This window comes from Archocentrus centrarchus, unplaced genomic scaffold (genome assembly GCF_007364275.1).
Source record: "Archocentrus centrarchus isolate MPI-CPG fArcCen1 unplaced genomic scaffold, fArcCen1 scaffold_148_ctg1, whole genome shotgun sequence".
In the NCBI taxonomy this organism is placed as follows: domain Eukaryota; kingdom Metazoa; phylum Chordata; class Actinopteri; order Cichliformes; family Cichlidae; genus Archocentrus; species Archocentrus centrarchus.
This window is the reverse complement of record NW_022060193.1, coordinates 10,287-35,108: the sequence shown is the minus strand read 5'-3', so window position 1 is coordinate 35,108 and position 24,822 is coordinate 10,287. Positions and strand designations below refer to the sequence as shown.

Genomic DNA, 24,822 nt, shown 5'->3' with positions numbered 1-24,822 from the left:
ATTTCCTGCACATCTGTGTACTACACAAACGTGTATGTTAAAACTGAACAAAACTACAATGCTGAGACGTTTATTAATTAATGATTAATTGCACTAGAATACCTGATTAAATACTCCTTTTCAAGGAAACCTGCACACAGTACGTAGGGTTATCAAACTACAGACTCACACAGGTGACACGCTGACTCACATTTACCTTCGCTTTTCCTTCCAGCAACGCACACACCCACAGACACACACTCTGAGCTTCCTACTACACAGACTTTCTCCGACGTTCACTAACGTGCCGTCTGTCACGTGACCCGCCGCACAGCGGCGAACAGGTGAGACCTCTCAGGCGGTCGGCCGCTTCAGTCGGACCCTCTCTGACATCCGCCTGGCACTGTACAGAGACACTCCATCCCCACCGTGGCCATCGTCATGGCGATGGGGTCGATGAGGCTGCTCTGAGCTGAATCTGGACCTCACCTGACATCTGCCTCTGCAGACAAAAGTTGGACACACAGGTGGAGACAGACATTTTAGTGACTATGTAAGCTGCACTGGCTGAGATCAGCTGTAATTGTCCACACTGTCCAATAAAGTTAAATTCAAAATTGAAACAAAAGAAAAAGCCCCTGAAGGGCTGTTATCGCCCCACCTTAACGAGACACTTAATTAGGAAGAAAATATAAAGAAACGCCACCTGGTGGCTGGAGGTGTAAACCACATTAACAAACTAAATAGGGCTCCTTCATGTGTCATATTTACATCATATATAATTCCCTTAATGCAACAAAAGCTGATGCTTGGTGAAGTTTGGGGTAAAATGCACCCTTTCACAGCTTTAACCCTGAACGCTGAAACATGAGGGTTTGGAAGTGACAGATTGGACTCACCCTGTGTGTCAGAGCACAAACACGAGCTTTAACACAACAGAGCGAATCAACGGCCCAGCGATGACAACGTGCTGGCACAGAAGACACAGATACCACTGCAAGCCTCTGTTGCATTTATTTTAAAGCTCTAATAGAATATAATTATGCCATATTCATACAGATTAAGCCAGGAGTATCTGCAGTTTTAGTGCAAACATTCAAAGTGCCCCGCCACCATTTTTACTACTTTTTATAACAGGCACATCAGTTATGTTTTAACAGCATTGTTATTTTCCTGTAGCTTTAAATTAAGATTCATCTGCTCTCTGCAGCTTGAATTACAGGGTGGAGTCTGAACCGTTATATAACATAAACCTCCTGAGATGCAGCTCTCTGTGCATCCTGTCCACTGTTTTTCAGTCTAAAGTGTCCTGATTAAAAAATGTATAGAAAGCATAAAATATTCATTCAGACTTAAATTTGTTTTTGCTCTCTTTGTGATAAAAAGAGAGAGAAGACTGTGAACACGTTCACTGATGAAGAACCCGTTAAATGAAACGTGGATGCAATCAGGAATTAAAAGAGTCACAAAGAGACACCGACCCGGAGGAGACGGAAGTATCCCGGAGTCAGTCTTCCCAGTCTGATGATCATTCCTGCTGTCTGAGCCCGTCAGACGGGTCAAGGAGCTTCCTGCAGGAGAGGAAAACTACCATCACCTTTTTCATCAAATCAATATTGTTGAATCAGATTTATGCCTCAGGTTCCCAGACATGGACTAAGCCTGATTTTAGACTAAAAACATTTTCAACACAAATCTTAAGTGAATTTTAATGTTAATTGAGGCTTAATCCATGTCTGGGAAACGTCCTTTAGACGCCTTCACTGTTTGACAGGAAAAGGATAAAAAGATCAAACTAGAAAATAAATGCATTTATTCTTCATGCTGCAACACCCTCTGATTTATTTCAAGGAGAACTAAACGCTCATGTTGGAAGTCACTGATCTTAAAAGCAGATTTTTGCCTGTAGGAGATGCAAATGATACTCATAACTGCCTGATTAAGTTGACGATGTTTTCAATATATATTCAAGTCACACTTGAGTTCATAACTAAGAAAAAAAAATCTATTTCGAGAACAAATACTTACAAATCTTCTCTTCAATTTGAGCACTTTTCTCACATTGATAAGCTGAAAACCATCTTTAGCCTAATTTCAAACTGATATCACAGCCATACATACACTTTCTCACACAAGTATCAGTTTTAAAACTACTAAAGCAATAAAATTATACATTTTTATTAATATTTCCACCTAATTTTAAGTCCCTTTGTTTATTATTTCCAAGGATTAGACTGTAACTCTTTAATAAGTAGTTTATAACACACTTTAGGATGTGTTTGGATACATTTGCCTTTAGTGGAATCTGACTGATGATAAAACCTGTAATTATAGTAACTGTTACATAGGAGGAGTTACCACTTTAACAAGTCTTGTACAAACAGTAACTTAAATGTAATGTGTTATAAACCATTTATTAATGATATCTCCATCACCAGCCTTCAGGTAAAACACATCAGTCTCACAGTTGGAAGTTTTCAGGTCCTTGTGGCGTTGACGAGCATCCAGCCGGGACCCAGCACCGCTCGCCCTCATCGACGGCAGACGGACCTCCAGCCCGCGAAGCCCCTCGGCAGTCTGAACCAACAGCGGGTGGCCTGATGCAGCGAATGGGCTCCTGTGTGTCCCTGCTCTTTGGTACAGTGTGGCACACAAACACTCACAGAGCTGCATGAAAAGCTCCGGCCTGTCAGGGGTGATTTTGTCATCCAGCCAGTAAAATGGACGAGAGAGGAGGAGGACGGAGGAGGAGGAGGAGAGGTCGCTCTGTGCAGCATGTTGCACGCTTGAAGGAACATGTGTGTTAATGCACTGCAGTCACTTATGTAACCCAAAAAGAGAAAATAGTTTTTAGCAACACATCTAAATGTTTTTACTGCAGAAAACAGCAGCGCCTGCTGAGAGCTTGCAGCTTCCTGGACGTAATCAGACTGAGGATCTGTTCTGTCTGAAGTGACTGTGATGTTACATAAGGCCGCCCTTTCTATGAGGCCACACTGATTGTTCACGGAGCTCCAGCGGCTACATAAACGCAGCGTGTTGGAGGAAAAGTTCACAGAAACATACTGCAAGATTTGAATTTTAGGTTTCATGATTTGAATATTATTGTTTATAAATCAAAATTTTACATTAGGTTTTGATTATTCGGAAAAATAATTTGTACATGAATGAACTGTACATCAGACCCGCTGAAATGTGACACGCACAGCCCCAAAGGAAAGCTACTTTACTGCATCTGGGTGTCACACTGCGGGGGCTTGGAGCCCATTTGAATGCAGAATTTGTAAGAATTAAATAATAGTTTGGTTATGGTTCAGATAACCCAGGAATTTACAGTGAGCCAGTATAAAGTCCTCTGAAGGGACAGAGAATGTGTCTGTATAAGGGATCGGGACGGTGGACTAGACAACAAGGTGCTGATTGTGCACAACAAATGACCGCATGTCTGCATTTGCTGCAGATTCACTCGATATCTGCAGCCGAAATATTATAAACTGTTTTCTTTTATTTACATTTTATGGAGTGTTTTCTGCCTGATAAGTTGGCTTTTCTCTTATTTACCTTCAGTTCCTATTTTGAGGTTAGCTCCTTCAGTGTTTCCCTGTCTGTGCCTCCCTCTGAACCATCTTTGTGTTCATGCCTTTGTCCTTTCCACTGTCTTCATGTTTAATGTGTCTTCTTGTCTCTGTGTTTAGTCCTTTACATGGAAGCATGTTTGTTAAGTCCAGAATAGAGTTTAAAATTCTTCTCCTCACATTAAAGGTCCTCAATAATCAGTCCCCATCTTATCTCAAAGACCTCATAGTACTGTATCACCTCAATAATTCAATTCAGTTTTATTTATATAGCGCCTCAAGGCGCTTTGTATTGTGGGTAAAGACCCTACAATAATACAGAGAAAACCCAACAGTCAAAACGACCCCCTATGAGCAGCACTTGGTGACAGTGGGAAGGAAAAACTCCCTTTAACAGGAAGAAACCTCCAGCAGAACCAGGCTCAGGGAGGGGGCAGTCATCTGCTGAGGGGGGGCTGAGGGGAGAGAGAAAAGACATGCTGTGGAAGAGAGCCAGAGATTAATAACAATTAATGATTAAATACAGAGTGGAGTATAAATAAAGTAAATAAGGTGAATGAAAAGAAACAATCTATTGTGGGAACCCCCCAGCAGCCTAGGCCTATAGCAGCATAACTAAGGGAGGGTTCAGGGTCACCTGATCCAGCCCTAACTATAAGCTTGATCAAAAAGGAAAGTTTTAAGCCTAATCTTAAAAATAGAGAGGGTGTCTGTCTCCTGAATCCAAGCTGGGAGCTGGTTCCACAGAAGAGGCGCCTGAAAGCTGAAGGCTCTGCCTCCCATTCTACTCTTGTATCCTAGGAACCACAAGTAAGCCAGCAGTCTGAGAGCAAAGTGCTCTGTTGGGGTGATATGGGACTGTGAGGTCTCTGTTAAATTCTATTCTAGATTTAACAGGGAGCCAATAAAGAGAAGCCAATATGGGAGAAATCTGCTCTCTCTTTCTAGTCCCTGTCAGTACTCTAGCTGCAGCATTTTGGATCAGCTGAAGGCTTTTCAGGGAGCTTTTAGGACAGCCTGATAATACTGAATTACAATAGTCCACCCTAGAAGTAATAAATGCATGAATTAGCTTTTCAGCATCACTCTGAGAAAGGATGTTTTCTAATTTTAGAAATATTGCACAAATGCAAAAAAGCGGTCCTACATATTTGTTTAATATGTGCATTGAAGGACATATCCTGGTCAAAAATGACTCCAAGATTTCTCACAGTGTTACTGGAGGCCAAAGTAATGCCATCCAGAGTAAGTATCTGGTTTGACACCATGTTTCTAAGATTTGTGGGGCCGAGTACAAGAATTTCAGTTTTATCTGAATTTAGAAGCAGGAAATTAGAGGTCATCCAGGCCTTTATGTCTTTAAGACATTCCTGCAGTTTAACTAATTGATGTGTGTCATCTGGCTTCATTGATAGATAAAGCTGAGTATCATCTGCATAACAATGAAAACTGATGCAATGCTTTCTAATAATACTGCCTAAGGGAAGCATGTATAATGTAAATAAAATTGGTCCTAACACAGAACCCTGTGGAACTCCATAATTAACCTTAGTGTGTGAAGAAGACTCCTCATTTACATGAACAAATTGGAGTCTATTAGATAAATATGACTCAAACCACTGCAGTGCAGTACCTTTAATACCTATAGTATGCTCTAATCTCTGTAATAAAATGTTATGGTCAACAGTATCAAAGCTGCACTGAGGTCCAACAGGACAAGAACAGAGATGAGTCCACTGTCAGAGGCTCAAAGAAGATCATTGGTAACCTTCACTAATGCTGTTTCTGTACTGTGATGAATTCTGAAACCTGACTGAAAACTCTTCAAATAAATCGTTCCTCTGCAGATGATCAGTTACAGTAGCTGTTTTACAACTACTCTTTCAAGAGTCTTTGAGAGAAAAGGAAGGTTGGAGATTGGCCTATAATTAGCTAAGACAGCTGGGTCAGTGATGGCTTTTTAAGTAGAGGTTTAATTACAGCCACCTTGAAGGTCTGTGGTACATAGCCAACTAATAAAGACTGATTGATCATTTTTAAGATTGAAGCATCAATAATTGGAAAGACTTCTTTGAACAGTCTAGTAGGAATGGGATCTAACAAACATGTTGCTGGTTTGGAGGAAGTAACTATTGAAGTTAATGCTGAAAGATCAACTGGAGCCAAAGAGTCTAAACAAATACCAGCAGTGCTGAAAGCAGCCGAACATGAAGATAAATCTTTGAGATGGTTATGACACCATTCTCTCAGAACCAGCATTAACTGTTTCAGGAATTTGAGCTAGAGTAGCTCATCTGATGGATCAGACCACATGGGCCAGCGTTTGCTCCTCAGGTGGTTCTTTAAGAGATTTATTCTCAGGGTTTTTCAGCATTCCACTCTGGGAAAAAAAGGCTGTAGGATGCAGCCTGAGTCTGCCTGGAGAGGAAACTAAAGTAACTTGTCCTCACCACTGTCAAAAGGTGTGCTCCACAATAATTCATCCATCCATTCATTTCCGCTTATCCTCAATTCAGTTTTATTTATATAGCACCAAATCACAGCAAACAGTCGCCTCGAGACACTGCAAGATAAAGACACTACAGTAACTACAGAACAAATCCAAAAAATCAAAACGACCCCCTATGAGCAGCACTTGGTGACAGTGGGAAGGAAAAACTCCCTTTAACAGGAAGAAACCTCCAGCAGAACCAGGCTCAGGGAGGGGCAGTCATCTGCTGAGGGGGGAGAGAGACAGGACACAAGATAGCGACTTCATTCCCATATTTCAGATTGAGATGCTTCGCATGACCTTGGTCTTTTGCCTGTGACGACCCCTGCCTGTTTTACTCTTCAGGTGTTTCAGGTCTTTGTGTTTTGTGTTATCTTTGTTTCCTTTAGGTTTTTGTTATTTGCTGTATTTGTAACACTTACAAACATCTCTACACACATGGACACCCTACTGGCTTCCACACCTCGTCTGTCTTTAGTTCTGTTTAAGTTTGTTGAATAAAATCCTTTTAAAATGGCAAATGGTGTGTCCACCCTTTGTGTCATGGCCTTATGAGCCAGGTTGTGACATGCCCCAGTGTTTTCTATTCATTCTTTCAAGTCCTGTTCTTGCAGGGACCGCTCTGCAAGAACAGGACTTGGTTAGCACTGTTGGTTAGCACTCTTGCCTCCAAGCCAGAAGGTCCTGGGTTTTGAATCCACCTTGGCCCAGATATGAGTTTGCATTGTCTCCCCGTGTCTGTGTGGGTTTTCTCCAGTTATAGAAAGAACACCTTTATTGTCATCATACAGAATATACCATGAGATTGGAGATTGTACAGTGATCCTCTGGTTTCCTCCCACAGTCCAGAGACATGCAGTTACTGTGGTAATGTTAATTGTGATTCTAAATTGCTCATAGGTGTGAAGGATTGTCTGTCTCTGTGTGTTGGCTCTGCAACAGGCTGGCGACCTGTACAGGGTGTACCCTGCCTCTCGCCCTATGACAGCTGGGATAGGCTCCAATGAAATGAGAGCAAATGAAAAAGTCGTTGGGGTGGTACAAGAAACAAGGGATTAAGTTTTAAATTTTGGTGATGATCCAGCTCACACTCTGGATCCAAGATGTTGTGAAAAGATTCTTTACCGTTGTGCGTCTGGGACAACATTCACGTATTTGCGTTATTTTTTTTTTTTTTTAATAGATGGACAAAAGTTAGTTTTGAGCCAAAAATGTAGGAAACTTTGTGGAAATATTCCTTAGCTACCCAAGAACATGATTTCAGTTTCAAGGTCAAATGTCAAGGTCACCCCATCACTGGTCAAATTGTAAAATACCTATCTCAGGGAATTTTTCATCTATCACAATGAATTTGGTACTGAGGGATACGATGGCGTTCTCTGTAACATGACATAACCCGACATCGTCATGACGTTTCTTTTGATGTCATGACGCCATTGGTCAAAATGTGCTTTTTCATTATAACTCAAACTATTCATCTCAGACACTATTTACAAAGATTTACATTTTAAAATCTTCATCAAATTCTTCATCTTCCAGGTTCTGTACAATTGCTTACGTATGTGTAAATATGACAATGATCAATGGTAATATTTATTAGAAAACCTTTTTAAAATACCACTGTGGCTGCAGCAGCACGGCTGCCTCGCTAGCCTGGACCCTGAAGTGTTTTGCACTCAACACACATTAGTAAAACTAAGGTCTTGAGTCCAAAGAATCTTCTTTTGTATCTTTACTAAAAAAAAGCAAGAAACAAAACATAAAGGAGAATCTTGACCTTTCTAATCTAACTACATTTTACAGTGTGTAGTGCAGTGTAGGTCGAAAATTGTGTCACTCTAAGGTCCAGTGACTTCCAGTGCATTTCTCCTACCTCCTACCAGTATACAAAGATATTATAACATCATAACTACCAAATTATTATTCCTGCAAATTATTAGTGACAGATTAATAATAGAATTACTTATACTTACCAAAATATATTTTCCCAAATGTATACTATTATTTTAAAAAGAAATGGCTTCAACAATCACTGATATGTCATTTAACCACTTAACAGAGTTGTGGAAGCATTTTGATGATTCTAAATAATCACACGCAGAGATGCAAACATATAGTTTAAGAGTTTATTTAAAGATTAAAGTAGTTTAAAAATAAAAAAGGTTAAAGTTGGGCAGGGATCCTCAAGTCCAGGCCTCGAGGTCCAGTGTCCTGCAACTTTTAGATGTGTCTCTGCTTCAACACACCTGAAGTAGGGGGAAAAATGAAGGAGAGAAAAAAGAGAGGAAAGATAAGATCCCAGCAATCAGAATATGATCCCCTATGAGCAAGCTCTAGGCGACAGTGGGGAGGAAAAACTCCCTTCTAAAAGGAAGAAACCTCCAGCATAACCAGGCTCAGGGAGGGGCGGCCATCTGCTGAGACCGGCTGGGGTGAAAGGAAAGAGAGGAAGGATAGTAGGAAAGGTAGAGAGGAGGAGGAAGAGGAGGCTTAATCCTCAGGTTGAGCTGAGCAGCAGAACCACGACCAGAGGCAACATCGTCGGTTTTCATTCTGTTCTTGCCTTTTCAGCTTCTTTGCCTCTTTTTCCTGTCGTTTCTGCTCTTTTTTTGCTTCTTTCTCTCGAATTTTCTGCTGTTTTCTTTCTTCTTCTTCTTGTTTTTTCACCTGCTTCTCTAATTCTTTCTCTCTGGCTTTCAGCAGTTTTTTTCTATTTTATCTTTCTTTTTCTGGAGCTTCTTTATTTCATTACTATCATTATCTATGTCTGACTCTCCAAGCTGCAAATTTATCACTTCCAGCAGGTTCATTGTCTCTTGTTGTGTCTTTAAGAGCTCTGCTCTGTCAGTCTTTTTCTCCTGAATGTCTTTCTGCACTTCTGTCAGTGCTTTCAGTGCCTGACTTACTTTCTGACATTCCTGCTGCTGTCCATGCAGACCTTTCTTTTCCTCCTCCAGCTGTTTTTCTTCATTGAATTTTTTCTTTTCTTCCTTAAAAATTTTCCTTTCTTGTTGAAGCTTTTTGGTGGCCTTTCTCAACCTTTTTTGCATTCTATAGACCTCCCTGTGCTCATCCATCAGATTTTTATTTTCTTCTTGGAGAGCCAGCATCCCCTGCTCCACCATCTCTCCGTGTGCTGCCTCATTCCACTCAGCCTCGGCTTTCTGAAGGCTTTCAACTTTGGCAAAGAGACTCCTGTTCTTCTGTTTCAGGTTCAGGATTTTCTTGTCTGTCTCATTCCACTCAGCCTCGGCTTTCTTAAGGCGTTCAACTTCGGCAGAGAGACTCTTGTTCTCCTGTTTCAGGTTCAGGATTTTCTTGTCTATCTCATTCCACTCAGCCTCGGCTTTCTTAAGGCATTCAACTTCGGCAGAGAGACTCCTGTTCTTCTGTTTCAGGTTCAGGATTTTCTTGTCTGTCTCATTCCACTCAGCCTCGGCTTTCTGAAGGCGTTCAGCTTCGGCAGAGAGACTCCTGTTCTTCTGTTTCAGGCTCAGGATTTTCTTGTCTGTCTCATTCCACTCAGCCTCGGCTTTCTGAAGGCGTTCAGCTTCGGCAGAGAGACTCCTGTTCTTCTGTTTCAGGTTCAGGATTTTCTTGTCTGTCTCATTCCACTCAGCCTCGGCTTTCTGAAGGCGTTCAGCTTCGGCAGAGAGACTCCTGTTCTTCTGTTTCAGGCTCAGGATTTTCTTGTCTGTCTTATTCCACAGAGCCCTGGCTTTCTGAAAGCGTTTAACTTTGGCAGAGAGACTCTTGTTCTCCTGTTTCAGGTTCAGGATTTCACTGTCCCTCTGCAGAAGCTGCTCTTTCAGCCTCTTCATGTCCAGTTCAGAGTCCCTGGGCTCTTCCTGAGCCTCTGAACAAACCTGGTCCCCTCGCTCCTCCGTTTTGGATTCCAGCAGTGAGGTCAGCTTGATGATTTGCTCTTTATTTGCTGCTACTTCATCATTTAGCTTTCCCACTTGAATCTCATATTGGTCCAGCTTGATTTGCATGACTGACTTTTGGACCTGCAGGTCGTAAATGTACAATTTTACTCTCTTGACTTCCTCCTTTAATTCATTTTTTTCAGAAATGACTTTATGAAAGTCATTCTCAAGGCTGCTGAGACGATGTTGTATACTATGCAACAATTCAGAGTCTTGGTGCTGGTTACTCATGTCTAACATTTTAATTTTAATGGTTTTGTCTGCAGAAGAACAAAATTCGTTGTGAATCGCTCTTGACTGTATCCACTTGAAGTGTGTGTCCAGAATGCAGGCTGCCCTTACATACAGGATTTCTCAGAATGTGTCGGTCATTTGATCCTTTGACTAAGATGACGTCATCATCTTGCGTTTGCTGTTTGGAACAGGCCCAGCCTACAAAAACATTCCATGCCCCGCCCATTGAGAATGGAGCCCCACCCACCTTACGCTTGACTTCCTGCCTGTCAGCACTGTTGCCAACTTAGCGAATTTGTTGCTAGGTTTAGCGGATTTTCAGACCCCGCTAGAGAATTTTATTTTTTTACAAGAAGCGACTAGCGAAAAAATTTAGCGAGTTTTCCCGGCGACGTCGGCGACTTTTGGAGAGTTTTTTGTTAACCTGAAATCCTCCGCTATCACTGTGTTTTGTGTACATACCGCCTTCTACTGCGCCCGTTCGTGCGCTTTGGCATCGCCCGGACCCCCAAGAGTACCTGACTGTTGGTTTGTACCGTAAGTCACGTGACCTTATAATATTGGAAGTGGGTCTGTTCGTGTCCTCCCTATGCAGCTGGTGGATAGGATTCTGGATTTACTGAGCTGGCTGAAATCCTGCTGACTGAAGGATGGAAGTTTGTTCATTCAGTCTGTTTACATGTTTTCCCAGATAGCAAAGCATTTCGGGGCGGACCCGCCCTCAAGTTAGCCGATCCGTTCAGGCTGTTCCTCAGTTCTGGCCCTCCGGAGAGGACCCGGCCCGCCCACGGACAGCGGCTCTCACACAGAAAGCAGGAAGTGGACGGCAGCGCTTCTCTACGGTAAGAGCTGTAAACTCTTCTGTTAAATGTGCTTCATTCCTAGCGTTACCTGTTCAGTAAACTTGTCCTGGTAGGAGATCATGAAAATAACTGCTTTATTTGTTGTTTTTATTGAGAAATTTGAGATTGTGCCGGTGGAGTTAGCTTATATAGCACATTAGCTACCGTCATATTAGCTAACATAGATGGAAGCTCTGAGTTTAAAAGTTCAAAAAACCCCTCAGGGATTTATTTCACAGGGGCAGTTTAGGTGGGTGTCTCGGTAGTTTGTCATACCGGGCTAGGAACATGAATGATTTTATTGACCCTTTCCAGGACTGACTGCAGGTAAAGTTAAGCTAGCACAGCTAATCTGGGAGCATCTGTCATGTAGCTAGATAGAGAAGGGGGGGCATATAAGTCATCTTCTGAATGCTTTATCACACTGGGACATGTTTGATGAAGGCAGAGACTGAGGTATGATCTGCAAAAGATCATGAAATGAAATTTATTTTACTTAAATTCAGCAGCTCCTCATATTAACTGACCTTCTAATGTTTTTATGAGTGTTTACAGCTGTTTGTAACGCTGTTACTGGGATGATAAATGTCTACAATAACCAGATCCTGACATGGAGATATGGCATCTGCAGGTTTATGAATAAAAAAAAAAAATTTATGTTCACTGATTTTTAGCAATTTAAATATTATTAATAAAAATCCTTAACACAAAATATGAACAAAGGTTACAAATTAAAATAAGACACTGCAACAGACACTGATCTGCTTTATTTTCCTTTAGCAATGAAACTGTACACTAAAATTATAGAAAAAGAGCCGTTTCCAACATTTGTAAAGTGCTTCATAAATTAAATGTAGTGTTATTATAATCACACAAATGCAGAAACAGAGTGAGGAGCAGACAGCAGCAAACAGAAGGTCTGAAGATCAGTCTGTATCAGAGTCGTTAGCTCAGGGTGATGCAGTTCAGTAAGAGCTTCATTGTTTGGAGGCTGGTTTCAGTGTGAGACTACATGGTATTATCTGCGAGTTATGTTTTCAAAATTTTGTTATTGCCAGATACAATTTTTAAAAAATAGTTCACTCTTACATGTGAAAGGTGAGCCCATGTGATCCACTTTCTTTCCGATTTATTTATTAAATCTTACAGATAAGGAAACAACATAAGGGGAGCAGCGAACGTACATTTCCACTTCAACAAGTATCATCGTTCTCCTCAACATAGGTAAATACATAACAAAAGTTTATTTCTTTCTTTATATATATATATATATATATATATATATATATATATATATATATAAAGAAAAAACAAACCCCAAATTATCAAAAAAAAAAAAAGAAAAAAACCAAAAAAAAACAACAACGGCGAGAAAAAAAGAAATAAAAAAAAAAAAAAGAGAGAAAAATGGGGGGGGGGGGGCTTACAATAAAAGTGTACTAAGGCGTATGTGTGCCAAACATTTCTAAACCAAAGAATGAAGAGGGAAGGTGGGGGATGAAAGACAAGAAAAATGGAGAGAAGAAAAAAAAAAAAAGGCAGAAACCTGGTGGTTACAGAGTCATCTCACTGGTCAGAGACATAACATGTTTCTGAAAAGGCAGCCAGATTTTATAAAATTTCTCATCTGAACCTCTCAAGGAGTATTTTATTTTTTCCAGTTTCATAAAATAAAGTACATCTTTTATCCAACCTGTATGCGTGGGTGGGTGCGAATCTTTCCAGCGCATAAGAATAGTTCTTCTAGCTATAAGTGTAAGAAAGGCTATAACTTCAACCGAATGGGAGGGCAGAGAATGTACATCAGGGAGAATCCCAAACAGAGCAGTCAAAGGGGAATATGGGATTCTGGTTGATACAATAGCTGAAAGTGAATTGAAAACCGAACCCCAAAATGTGAGTAAGGAAGGGCAAGTCAAAAACATATGAGAAAGATTGGCTGAACCTGATTTGCATCTTGCACAATTAGGGTCAATATCAGGAAAAACCTGTGCCAACCTACTTCTAGACCAGTGTATCCTGTGCAGCACTTTACACTGAAGGACACAATGTCTTGCACAAATTGAGGATGAGTGAATACATTTCAAAATAGACCCCCATTGCTGCTCAGTGATTTCGATATTCAATTCTTTGGACCAAGTGATACTGGGGTAATCTGATGATGCTGAAAGACTAGAAAGTAGAAAATTATATATTTTTGAAATTGTGCCCTTCAAAGAAGGTTTGAGTGCCATTATAGAGTCCAACAAAAATGTAGTGGTGATGTTTAAAGAATCCGGAAAATATCTATTAATAAATTTTCTGGCCTGTAAGTACCTAAAGAAGTGTGTACTGGGCAAATTAAACTTGGATGACAATTGTGCAAACGAAGCCAAAGTGCCATCAATGAAAAAGTCCTTTACAGACACAAGTCCTCGGCTTCTCCATGTTGGAAAAGTTTTATCAATTAATGAAGGAGGAAATAAAGGATTTAAATTGAATGGAGAACTAAAGAGTATTCCCTGAAATCCTAAATGTCGCTTTACCTGGGTCAAAATTTTTAGCGAGCTTTTAACTATAATATTATTTGAATATGACTTAAAAGAGAAATTTATGGGGAGGCATAGAAGAGAAAACAATGACGCTGAGACACATGAAGCCTCCTCCAATGGCAACCAGTTTGGTTTATTATCATCAGTCCTAAGCCAGAATAACATTGTACGGATGTTTACAGACCAGTAATAATATAAGAAATTTGGTAGAGCGAAGCCCCCAGAATCCTTAATTTTTTGCAACAGCTCCTTTCTCATTCTCGGGGGCTTCTTATTCCATAAAAACTGAAAGATTGTACTGTCAAGCGACTGGAAAAATCTTTTTGGAATAAACACCAGGATACGTGATTCAGTTTCAACTGTAATATGATTTGAACAAGCACCAGAGTGATGCAGCGCTCTGTTTATTTTTGCCACATCCAATAAGGAGGGGATCTTGACGTCAGTGCTCAGCGTCTGCGTGTATATGTCTGCGTTTATATTGTCTGTATTCAGTTCAGAATGGGTGGATGCCTTCCCTGAGTTTAGCAGCATATAAAGCCGCATGTTTCTAAGTTTAGTCTTGTCTCATGAGTCTGCATTAGGATCCAGTTCCTGCCTTCCACACAGCAGTTTATGGTGACTATTCTGTCCTGGCAGCTGTGTTCAAACAAAGCACTGACAGATAGCTAACAAGAGTAAATGAGGAGCGGGGCTTTCCTTCATGAAAGTTTAATTGAACTGCCACTTCATCCACATATACTCAAATTGTAAAACTACAACAGACATAAAACACAACATGTCAGAAAAGTCTCGTCACACTTTCACATGTATTTACACATTTCTTATCAAAAATAAGCACTCTCACATTAAGCAGTTAACAAACACGGACATGCTAGGCAACAATGTATAACACAGGTTAGTAGCAAAAGTCTAACACAGAGATGCTTCATCAAACTTAATGATTCAAAGAAAATGGTTCACATGTCGTATTATATGACAAATTGTAACTAACAACACTTACAGACGTATCTATTCCAAGGTTCAGAGCGAGAGAAACCACCGTGCTGTACAATACTCTGTTAACGGTTGAGTGAACTGAAGGCGTCTCAGACAGAAAAAGCTTATAACGTGCAGTACCCAAAACGAACAATAGGCGTCACCATAGCATCATGAAAATACGGAAGTAAACAAAATTGTAAAACTAAACATTTTTCTTAAACATAAAATGATTTACACAAGTCGGAACAGACACAATGTAATCAGAAAACAAATTCGTGATGCTACTATTTCAGAATATAATTTAGGAACATATTGTACCAACGCTGTCTAAACTTAAAATGATTTACACAAGTCGGAACAGTGACTGACTCATTTTTACATTACGCTTGTTATTATGGAGGAAAAAATCAACCATTAGCTGCGACAGCTTTGCAGGGTTTTCACAGCAGTGCAGGATTATCAAGTTCAGTGGTTCCACATTTTACTGACATCTAATAAGACCTCAAACACACAGATCCTTTTGTAGCAAATTATTAAGTAAGCACGTTTTTAATTATTATATTGATGCATGGGTGGAAGGTTTTAGGCATTTTTACCTATTCTTATAATTAGACGAGGGCTGCAACAATTCTTTGAATAACTGAAATAATAAAAGAACTGACAGTTGCAGCCCTGTATCAGACAGACTTCATGCTTTAAGGCTGCTGCTGACACCAACACTGTAAACTGATGTGTTCAAAGGAAGTTCATTGAAGTGCTGCTGCTTGTGTGATCACAGATGCAGAGTCGTGTTTCCCAGGCTGCCCCTGAACACATCCTAAAGCCTGCAGCAGACAGATGGAGGTGTGCTGCTGACCCTGTGCAAGAAGATGCTGTTACTGCTGCTCCACAGACACACAGATTTGGATGGAGGACTTTATGGAGCCAGAGCTTTTTATTAGACATGTGACACTGTGACATTTCCTAAAAACTGGACTCACAGATGAAGCAGAGATTCAAGTCCAGAGATGCAAACAGAAGGTGAAGCAGTTTCTTACTCGGTGAGTCAAACTCAGTTCTCAGTGGTTCCCACACATTTACACTCTTTCTGTGGGGTGGGTGGATGTATGAGGATGTTTTATAACTCCAAACATGAACTGAAGACGGTCTGACTGCTTTCCTTAGTTTGGTTCATGTAAATAATGATTTTGAGCTTAATTGCCTAAAACTGATGTCTGAATGTTTGAACTGTTGTTAAAGTGTTGCCACAGTTTATGACCATTTCCTTTCTGAAGTCATTGTTCAGTGAACATCACACTGATGGGCTGCAACAAGCTCACTTTTTATTGAGGATTTCATTATTTCTGCTTTACTGGATACAAAATGTTTTAGAAGGTTTCCAGACAGAAACATCAGCTTTGCTTTAATGTAAACATGTATAATCTGATCTAAGATCAGCTTCACTGATAGATGATGGCTCTGACAGCCACAGCAGAGTTATTAATCTATTAATACAAGCCCACTTTTACTCTTTAACTTTAAATAAAAAGGCAGAGTGTAAGCAGCTGTCAGTGTGCCAGTGAGAAACTTCCACGTTACTCTGGAGGAGGCTGGAAAACTGTTAAAGGAGTGTCAGTGATACTGAGGTGAGCTGCTGAGGATATCCTGACCTCAGTCAGTGAGCCCTGGTGTTTATACTGCTGTTAGTGAACCTGTCTTTGAAGTGGATCCATCATCACTGACCTGCAACACTTAGAATAAACTCATACGAAGTGATAATGTGATCAGAAAATCGCAGAGAAAGTGGGATTTTAGGACACTGGAGTCTAAAGTTAGCTGGCATAATGTTAGCTTATAAACAGCTGTTGTCATCAGCTGACGACAAGCCACAGAGAGCTATCCGGGCGGCATCCGTGAACAAACACAGAACATTTTGCTATCTGGGTTGTTCTCTTACACAGGAAGAAGCCCTTTGGTGAAGTCTGCTTCACTGCAGACTGGCTTTTTAAAGAATCAGTCAGCCGTTTGCTGTTTTTGCTCTGGATCTTTTCTTTTTACATTTTAATAGCACAGCTGCGAGTCTTAGGACAGAAAAAAGCATTTATTTATTTTAGGAGCATTATTATTTAAATATGCCAGTGGTTTATTTTTGAGCAATTTCTCATGTACATCTACAGCTGAATGTTAATAAAAGTGTCTTTGTGACTTTTGGGTCACTCAGAAGTGCCTTTTTGTTTGTACCTTTGGGAAGAAAAAATATCAAGATAAAGCTCATATATCACCATTCAGGTAAAAAAATATTGAGATATTATTTTGGTCCATATTCCCCAGCCCTAGTAGTTCTAAACATATTTAGGGTGTTTTTTCTTTACTTTTTGACAGCAGGTTTACCAAAAGAAGCATCACCATCCGAGAGGACAATTACTTTCCCACACAGGGCCAAGTAGGTCTGGACTGCATTTTCTATTTGTCTAATATTATAATTAGTTTGATGATCTGAAACTTTCAAGTGTGGCAAAGATGCAAAAAAGCTAAGAAATCAGGAAGGGAGTGAGGACTTTTTCCCAGCACTGTGAAGAAAAGTCCTTGAGTTGAGTTGTACATAAACCCAGATAACACTGAGGTATCTGTCTGTCACGGTGCTGCAGGTCGGTGAGGTGTGGGCCGAGATCAGCAGGGAACTGAGTGTGGACGGCGTGAGGCCAGTTAGCCCCGATCGGGAGGCTCTGAGCAACATCTGTAAGACTGCAGAGGACACCGCAAGGAGGCTCATGGAGGAACAAAACAGCATCCTGGAGCATCAGGAGGAGGACGTCAGCGAGGAGGAGCTCACATACACAGAGGTGCTGAGAGTAAAACAGTGGAAACGCCTCACCTGAAACTTCCACCTTTTATGCCACACAAATCACATTCTTTTTTCCTTCATGAACTTCTGTACAGATCAGATTTATTTCCACATGCATAACAAATCAGTCCAGGTTTTCAGATCTATTCATTTCTTTAGTTTATTTTAATATATGTTTTCCTTTGGGACATCTTTGTTTTAATAATGATTTTGTGTCTTTTTTAATCCCAGATGAAGTCTCGCTGGAAGCAAAAGGAGTTCATTGCCAAATCATGGGAAGATTACGTTTCCAGGACTTCAAACTATGAGACCTTAAAGGTTGAAATATTTTAACTACAACCATGAATTCCCCCTATTATTAACAATAATATCTGCATTCTCATCATAAGTTGCGAGAGTATATTTTTGTTATGCTCTTTGAATGCAGGAAGTAAAAGCACAGAGGGAAAAGGACGCTGAATCATCCAGAGCTAAACCAAAGGACGAGGGCGCTGCTCTTCATCCTGCAGAGGTCTCCCATTAAAACACTGCTTTATTTCATTTCTATGACTTTTATCCACAGAAGACTGAAAGTGTTTTAGTCAGACGAGCTCAAACCTCCAGTGTGTGTTGGTTCAGTCGGACTTTCTGACAAATGATGAAACCTTTCGTGATGTTTGCCAGTCACCCTCCTACATATCTGCAGATCTCACTTCACTTGTTTAAGAACAGATGAGATGTGCTTTATTGATCCCAAACTTATTAAACTCCTTTGTTGTATCCACTAAATCTAAGTTAAGTGCAACAAATAACAACTAGCTTATCAAAGATCTTAACTCTGCACTGGTGTTGAACAAAGCATAAAATCATCTGCACCCAAACTGCATTCAGAGGTTTTATGAACTCAGAGGAAAGACTTAAAGAAGCTGGGCTTAGAGCCAATGGTGATGATGGAGGTTGTGTAGTTCATTTCAAAGTTAATTTAAAATCAGATATTAGGGTGGTAACAAATTTAAAACTGAAGTTTTGGTGAAATCTATTTGGAAATGTTTTGCCATTTAGAAGATGCTCTGTAAAAAGTTCAGGTGGATAAAGATTTGCTCTGAAATGTTAAAAATCAAGGCGAGTGACTGACCATTGTCTTGATGTGCTGCTCTGCTGTGTTTCAGCATTTCATCGGGCACGTGATTGCAGTAGAGAGCACAGGCGCTCAGGGTCCCGCAGGAGTGAAGTTGACCCTGGTCAGAGCTCCAGTCAGGGCCACGGGTCAGGACAGAGGGCCGCCAACACGTCCAAACCCAGACGCCGCCAGCACCGGATCATCCAGAGACTGACGGGACCAAAGACGCTGGTTTAATGCAAGCTGTTTACACTGTTATTGTAACGGCATTTTATTTTCTTTATTGTGCTGTGAATCCATAAATCTAAACTCTGTGTAAGAGCGCATTAATGTGTTTTATATGTGTAGAGTAGAGAGACCAGGACCCAGTTGCTGGATGTAGTTTGAAGTTTGAAAAAGTGAATTTTAATAGCTTAAAATTTCAAAATAACCAAAGCAAGAAGATGGAACTTTTTTTTTATTTTACAAATAAAATAAATAAGAAATAAATCCAATCAAAATATCAGTTTTCTTTTCAATTCAATTTTATTTATTTAGCATCAAATCATAACAAACAGTCGCCTCAGGGTGCTTTATATTGTAGGTAAAGACCCTACAATAATACAGAGAAAACCCAACAGTCAAAATGACCCCTATGAGCAGCACTTGGTGACAGTGGGAAGGAAAAACTCCCTTTAACAGGAAGAAACCTCCAGCAGAACCAGGTTCAGGGAGGGGGGGTCATCTGCTGAGGGGGGAGAGAGAGAGATTAATAATAACTAACAATTAACAGGTAACAAATGAACCAAGTGGTGCCCACAACAAACCCCGCCCCCGGCAGGTTTTAGCTGATTTGTTGTCACTCTGAAACACTGAATCACAGAAATAACACACAGGTCTTGTTGTCCATGCCCATAATTTTCCTTTGACCTTTACCTTGAGGTCAAGGTCACTGAGATTCAAACTTGATAAGCAGCATAGCGATGGGTTATTGATCTCCAGTGTCAGTAACGAGCCTGTGTCCTCTGAGTGTTTAATGAGACCTTTTTTTGTTAATGAAAACATCGAAATCACATTTTAGCTTCAAACTCCAGAGCAGTCATGGACTTTTCTCCCTTTTTCGTGTCTTTTAAATGTCAGGTGAAAGGACCAATATCCTTTCTCCTTACTAAAATTATTATTATTATCATGCCTCCATGGGGTAGTGGTTAACACAAATGTGCTTTACAAGCAAAAGGTCACTGCTTTGATACCAGCCGGAGGCACGAAGGACATCTGATGCAAAACTCTGCAAAGTCAGCCCTGCAGAGCGAGCAGCCAAAAGTGTCTGTTATTAAAATATATAACTACTTATGTAGTGATCCCACTGGTCCAGATGTAGCGCAGCTAATTCATGATACCAAAAGATATTAAAAATGTAATTCTGGAGGATGATTGCTCACAATTTGGCAACCCCGATGGAAAACTTGTTGCTATTAGTGACTTAAATAGACCTTATAAACTGCATCAGTTTTTGTTGATGGCAGCACAGTGGCGCAGTGGTTAGCACTGCTGCCTCACAGATAGAATACCATCTGGAAGGCCTGGGTTCGATTCCACCTTGGCCCAGGCCTCTCCCTCTCTCTGTGTGGAGTTTGCATGTTCTCCCCGTGCTTGCGTGGGTTTCCTCCGGGTACTCCGGTTTCCTCCCACATTCCAAAGACATGCACTTACTGGGGTTAGGTTAATTAGCTATTCTAAATTGCCCATAGGTGTGAATGTGAGTGTGAAAGGTTGTTCGTCTCTCTGTGTTGGCCCTGTGACAGGCTGGCGACCTGTTCAGGGTGTACCCTGCCTCTCGCCCTATGACAGCTGGGATAGGCTCCAGCCCCCCCGTGACCCTTAACAGGATAAGGGAATGGATGGAGTTTTTGTTGATGCTGCTTTGGATTTATGAAACTTGTGATTTAAGGTTCCAAAAACAAAGATGAGCACAAAGATATGAGTGTGCGTGAAGCTGCCGGCCTCCCTACAGGTAACTGCAGCTCGTTTTTAGGACAGTTTGAGTAAAAAGCAGTTTCAGAAAAAGATGCATTGTGACTTTTTTGTTGCTCTATGTTGAATATAGAAAGACTTGGTGTTTTGTGGCGACTTTGATTGGCTTTCTCAAATTCTCCTGTGAGTTTCCGTTGGCTGAGTGGGGACAGCAAAGCTCTTTAGCATCTTATCTGCTTGTCCAACTGCTGTGACCGAGGGCCCGTTCTACTTCCTGTCCTAATGCACTGCTGGATAACAAAGATCTCAGTGTGCAGAGTCAGGGAGGGGGTGTGGGGGCGAGGGCAGCTCCAAACAAACCACTGACTGCATAAACACTCTTTACAGCAGCCTGAACCTCGGACTCATGACGGAGAGACTGAATGTAAATGCCTACTAAATGTGATGAACATTCTCCTTTTATAGTGAGTGTTTATGGGTGGCTCCGGGTGTGCTCGCAACTTTCAGTTTGTTCTTGCCGTGTTGCGCTTTTATTTTGAAAGGTTATGTTTACGGTTGCCATGCCAACACTCTGCGGCCGTCTGGTTTGGCTCTACGTGTAGATAACGTTGTGAGGTGGAAGACGAAGAAAGCCAAGTGGTATTTATTGTTTATAAGTTGATGTTCGTAAGACACAAGCTTGTCTTGTCATTTGTTGCATTATCTTTACTGTTTCGCTCTTTTTTCCACGCACGCTCTTTAGTGCAGAGCTCGCTAGCGGAGAGGTCCGGGTCTAAAACTTGATTAGCGCCCTTGGAGAGCGGAATGAGGTATAGAAATGTTGATTGTACACTCTATGACAAATGTTATTTGTTTTACCTGAAAAGTGTCATTTCATTTGTTCATATGAGTAAATTGCATAGTTTGTCAAGATTGCCTGTAATATGTGTTTGAAAGTTTTATTTGTTTATTTAAAGGAAAGGTTATGGAGTTGTTAACACTTATTTACTATTTGGAATTGTGACTAATACTGTAACATAATGTTCATAAGAATTGTTTGTGAATTATATCTGCTTTGTTCTGTAGTTTTCATGGTGTCAAGATGGCAAAGTGTCACAGTACCACTGTCTGGTGCTTACCAAAGGAAGAGAAATAAACGACACCCGTTTGAAACTCTACGTGTTTGGTTTATACCATCCAAGGGGCCGCTACAGTGAAAACTCAACGCTGCACCAGTCTGAAAATTCCTGCGCTTAAGCCATCACATGCAAGGTACAGCTAATGAACAGTTGAATTCGCACCCAGCCCCCCCCCCCCAGGCAAGATTTGAAACAAAGAGTACTCTTAGGATTCACCTCCAGTGTCAGGAGAGACTGGATGCCAAGAAGCAGGATGGACTGGAAGAGGATTGTGTAAATACACATATAAGGTCAATGTATTTGGGAGATAAACTTAAATGCTGGATACAGTTGAAATTTGATATTTAATAGGAACTGACACATGTTTATGGAATGTTAACAATAGAGGATATGTCTGTTTGTGAAATGATTTAAAGGTCAAAGTGCTTCTTCATTTTGTGTTGTTGATGCTCAAGCTACAAAATCCCTTTGAACGTCTTTAAATTGTTAGTGTCTGGTAAATAATACTCTGTGGTTAAAGACAACTACAGCTTATAAGTGTAAAGGCAGACCTAGGGCAATCAAAGGTTATAGTCAATGTAAGGCAGCTGCATAAGCAAACAAAATGTCCCTCTCGATAGAGAACACAGACAGTCCTGCAGAAGCACCAACTGAAGAGGCAGGTGAACATACAGACACACCATCTAGATCTGGCACCCGTGAAAGAAAGTTAACAGAAAAGGGCCAAGAGATGTGTGATCTACTCACCAAAAAACATGAGAAAGCATTTAGTAAGGCCTATGACTCTTGGAAGCTGGTAGCAAGGGAGACAAGGACAAAACTAAAAACCCTCTGCTCATTAGAGGGCCTCGACAGGCTCCAACAAGATATCCAAGTGCAGCGTGATGCTGTAAGCCTGCACTATGAACCTATTTTACGTAACAGTAAAACAACACCAGAAATTGTCCAAAAAATGGATGCCTGCGGTACTCTAACAAAGGAAATCCGTGACCTCATAGGTAAACGTCTAGAGACTATTAATGAAGACTTTAATGACCAACTGGAGAAGGAAAGAGTGAGAGCAACCTTAAACAAAGATGAATATGGCTCTGTTTTTGGTCACACCAAAACTGAAACTGTAAGCTCATCAGAGTCAATAGAGAGATCAAGTGACCACTCCAGTTCAGCAGGTACCCATAATAGCAAAATAGAGGCAGAAGCAGAGCTCGCTGCAAAGCTGGAACAAGCAAAGGCCTTGAGAGAAATTCAAGCCCAGCAAATGCATCTTCTTAAGTTAGAAGGGGAATGGAAGCTTAGAGAAGCAAGAATTTTGTCAGAACTTGAACAAAGGAAGGTCGAAATGCAACAACAGTTGGAGCAGGAGAGAACAAAACTTGAGCAGTTGCATGCAGAAAAGGAAGTTGCAATAGCAGCAGCTCGGGTGAGAGCATATGATGATTTTCAAGGTTTGGGGAGCCACGAAGAGATTGATAATCTAATTAACTCTGCTTACCATCAGACAGAAACTGCAGCTCGATTGAATCCAGACGCTGCCTCGTTCCAGCCTCACAGAGCATCTCCTGAAGTAACAGTGGCCCAAGAGTCTGACAGGCTAGCTCAAGCAATAGCAAACTCATTAAGCATGAGCCGCTTGCCGGTCCCTGAACCCACAATATTCAGTGGTGACCCCTTAAGGTTTACAGACTGGAAGATTTCATTCATAACTCTTATTGAAAGAAAACCTCTCCCAGCAAATGAGAAGATGTTTTATTTAAAACATTATCTAGCTGGAGAAGCACGCAAGGCTGTAGAAGGCTTCTTTTATCGAGACTCAGAGGACGCATACAAGGGAGCATGGCAAGTTTTACAAGACAGGTATGGGAACCCGTTCATCATCCAGAGGGCTTTCAGAGATAAGCTTGCAAGATGGCCAAAGATAGGTGCAAATGATCCACTAGCACTACGAGAGTTCGCTGACTTTCTTCAAGGCTGCACTGAGGCAATCTCTCACATTAAAGGACTAGCTATCCTTAATGATTGTGAGGAAAACCACAAGTTGCTCAAGAAATTGCCAGAATGGATTGTGCGAAAGTGGAGTCCAATTGTTGTAGATGCACTTGATACATCTGGAAGTTACCCAGATCTTGCATGCTTCACAAAGTTCCTGAATAGAGAGGCACGAATAGCCTGCAACCCTATTGCCTCTCCATTCTCAATGGATTTCAAGCATACAGATGAGAGGTCATCAAAGAGAGCCAAAGCTCTCAACACAAACGCTAAGAGTTCTACTCCAGAGAAACAAGACACAAATTACAGCAAAGTAAAAGTACCCTGCTGTGTTTGTAAAAATGAAACCCATGGTATCGCAAAGTGCCCCACCTTTACTGCAAAAAGTATTGAAGATAAAAAGGCATTTATTCTCGAAACGAGGCTGTGCTTTGGGTGCTTAAGAAAGGGTCATATTACCAAGGACTGCAAAAGGCGACACACATGTAACATTTGTAGCCGTCGTCATCCAACCTGCTTACACGAAGAGAGGAAGCAAAGACCCTTAGAAGTAAAAACAAATGGCTCCACATCCACAGAAGAACGCACCAGCCTGGATACTCACAGTGTCGTGTCCCACACATCAACACATCGTGTGTCTGCTACCTCAGCTATTGTTCCTGTCTTCGTGTCCTCAGTGCATGAGCCGGAGAGAGAAGTACTCACCTATGCACTACTGGATACCCAGAGTGATTCAACGTTCGTCTTAGAAGATGTACTTGATAAACTGAATGTAGATGCCCGACCAGTAAAGCTGAAACTTAGTACTATGACAGCTATCGACACAATCATATCAAGCAAGAATGTCCATGGTCTACAGGTTCGAGGATTCCATTCCATGGACTACATCCAACTGCAGCAGACCTACAGCCGCGACTTTATCCCGGTGGACAAGTCGTACATCCCAACAAAGAAAACAGCACTACTGTGGCCTCACCTCAGGCACCTGGCAGACAAATTGCCACCCGTCCAGGACTGTGATGTAGGGCTTTTAATCGGATATGACTGTCCACCAGCATTAGCTCCCCTTGAAGTTGTGTTAGGTGGCAAAAATGAACCATTTGCACAGCGATCAGAACTAGGATGGACCATAATAGGCACATCAAATCCTCACCTAGACCGACAAGGAAATCAAAGCTTTGTGCATCGTCTCAAGGTAAGGGAGCTGCCAATCCCATCTGCAACGGATGTTCTGAAAGCCTTGGAATCAGACTTCAATGAGAGAACTTATGAAAATAAGT

The 24,822-nt window shown here is 41.1% G+C and overlaps 2 long non-coding RNA genes across 4 annotated transcripts; one reads left to right on the top strand and one right to left on the bottom strand.

Moving 5' to 3' along the window:
• Positions 1 to 450: 450 nt before the first annotated feature.
• On the bottom strand, positions 451 to 2,713 carry LOC115775470 (uncharacterized). The gene is made up of 3 exons (XR_004019327.1): positions 2,445 to 2,713; positions 1,461 to 1,550; positions 451 to 481 (listed from the first exon to the last, which is right to left on the bottom strand). It is a non-coding gene; the product is annotated as an uncharacterized LOC115775470 (long non-coding RNA).
• Positions 2,714 to 10,524: 7,811 nt separating this feature from the next.
• LOC115775469 (uncharacterized) lies at positions 10,525 to 18,597 on the top strand. 3 transcript variants are annotated; one of them, XR_004019324.1, is made up of 8 exons: positions 10,525 to 10,745; positions 10,900 to 11,050; positions 15,341 to 15,602; positions 16,924 to 16,984; positions 17,190 to 17,384; positions 17,618 to 17,704; positions 17,814 to 17,897; positions 18,535 to 18,597. It is a non-coding gene; the product is annotated as an uncharacterized LOC115775469 (long non-coding RNA). The 3 variants fall into 3 exon arrangements; XR_004019326.1 differs by having other exon boundaries at positions 16,924 to 16,988; XR_004019325.1 differs by lacking the exons at positions 10,525 to 10,745; positions 10,900 to 11,050 and adding an exon at positions 12,199 to 12,274.
• The last annotated feature ends 6,225 nt before the right edge of the window (positions 18,598 to 24,822 follow it).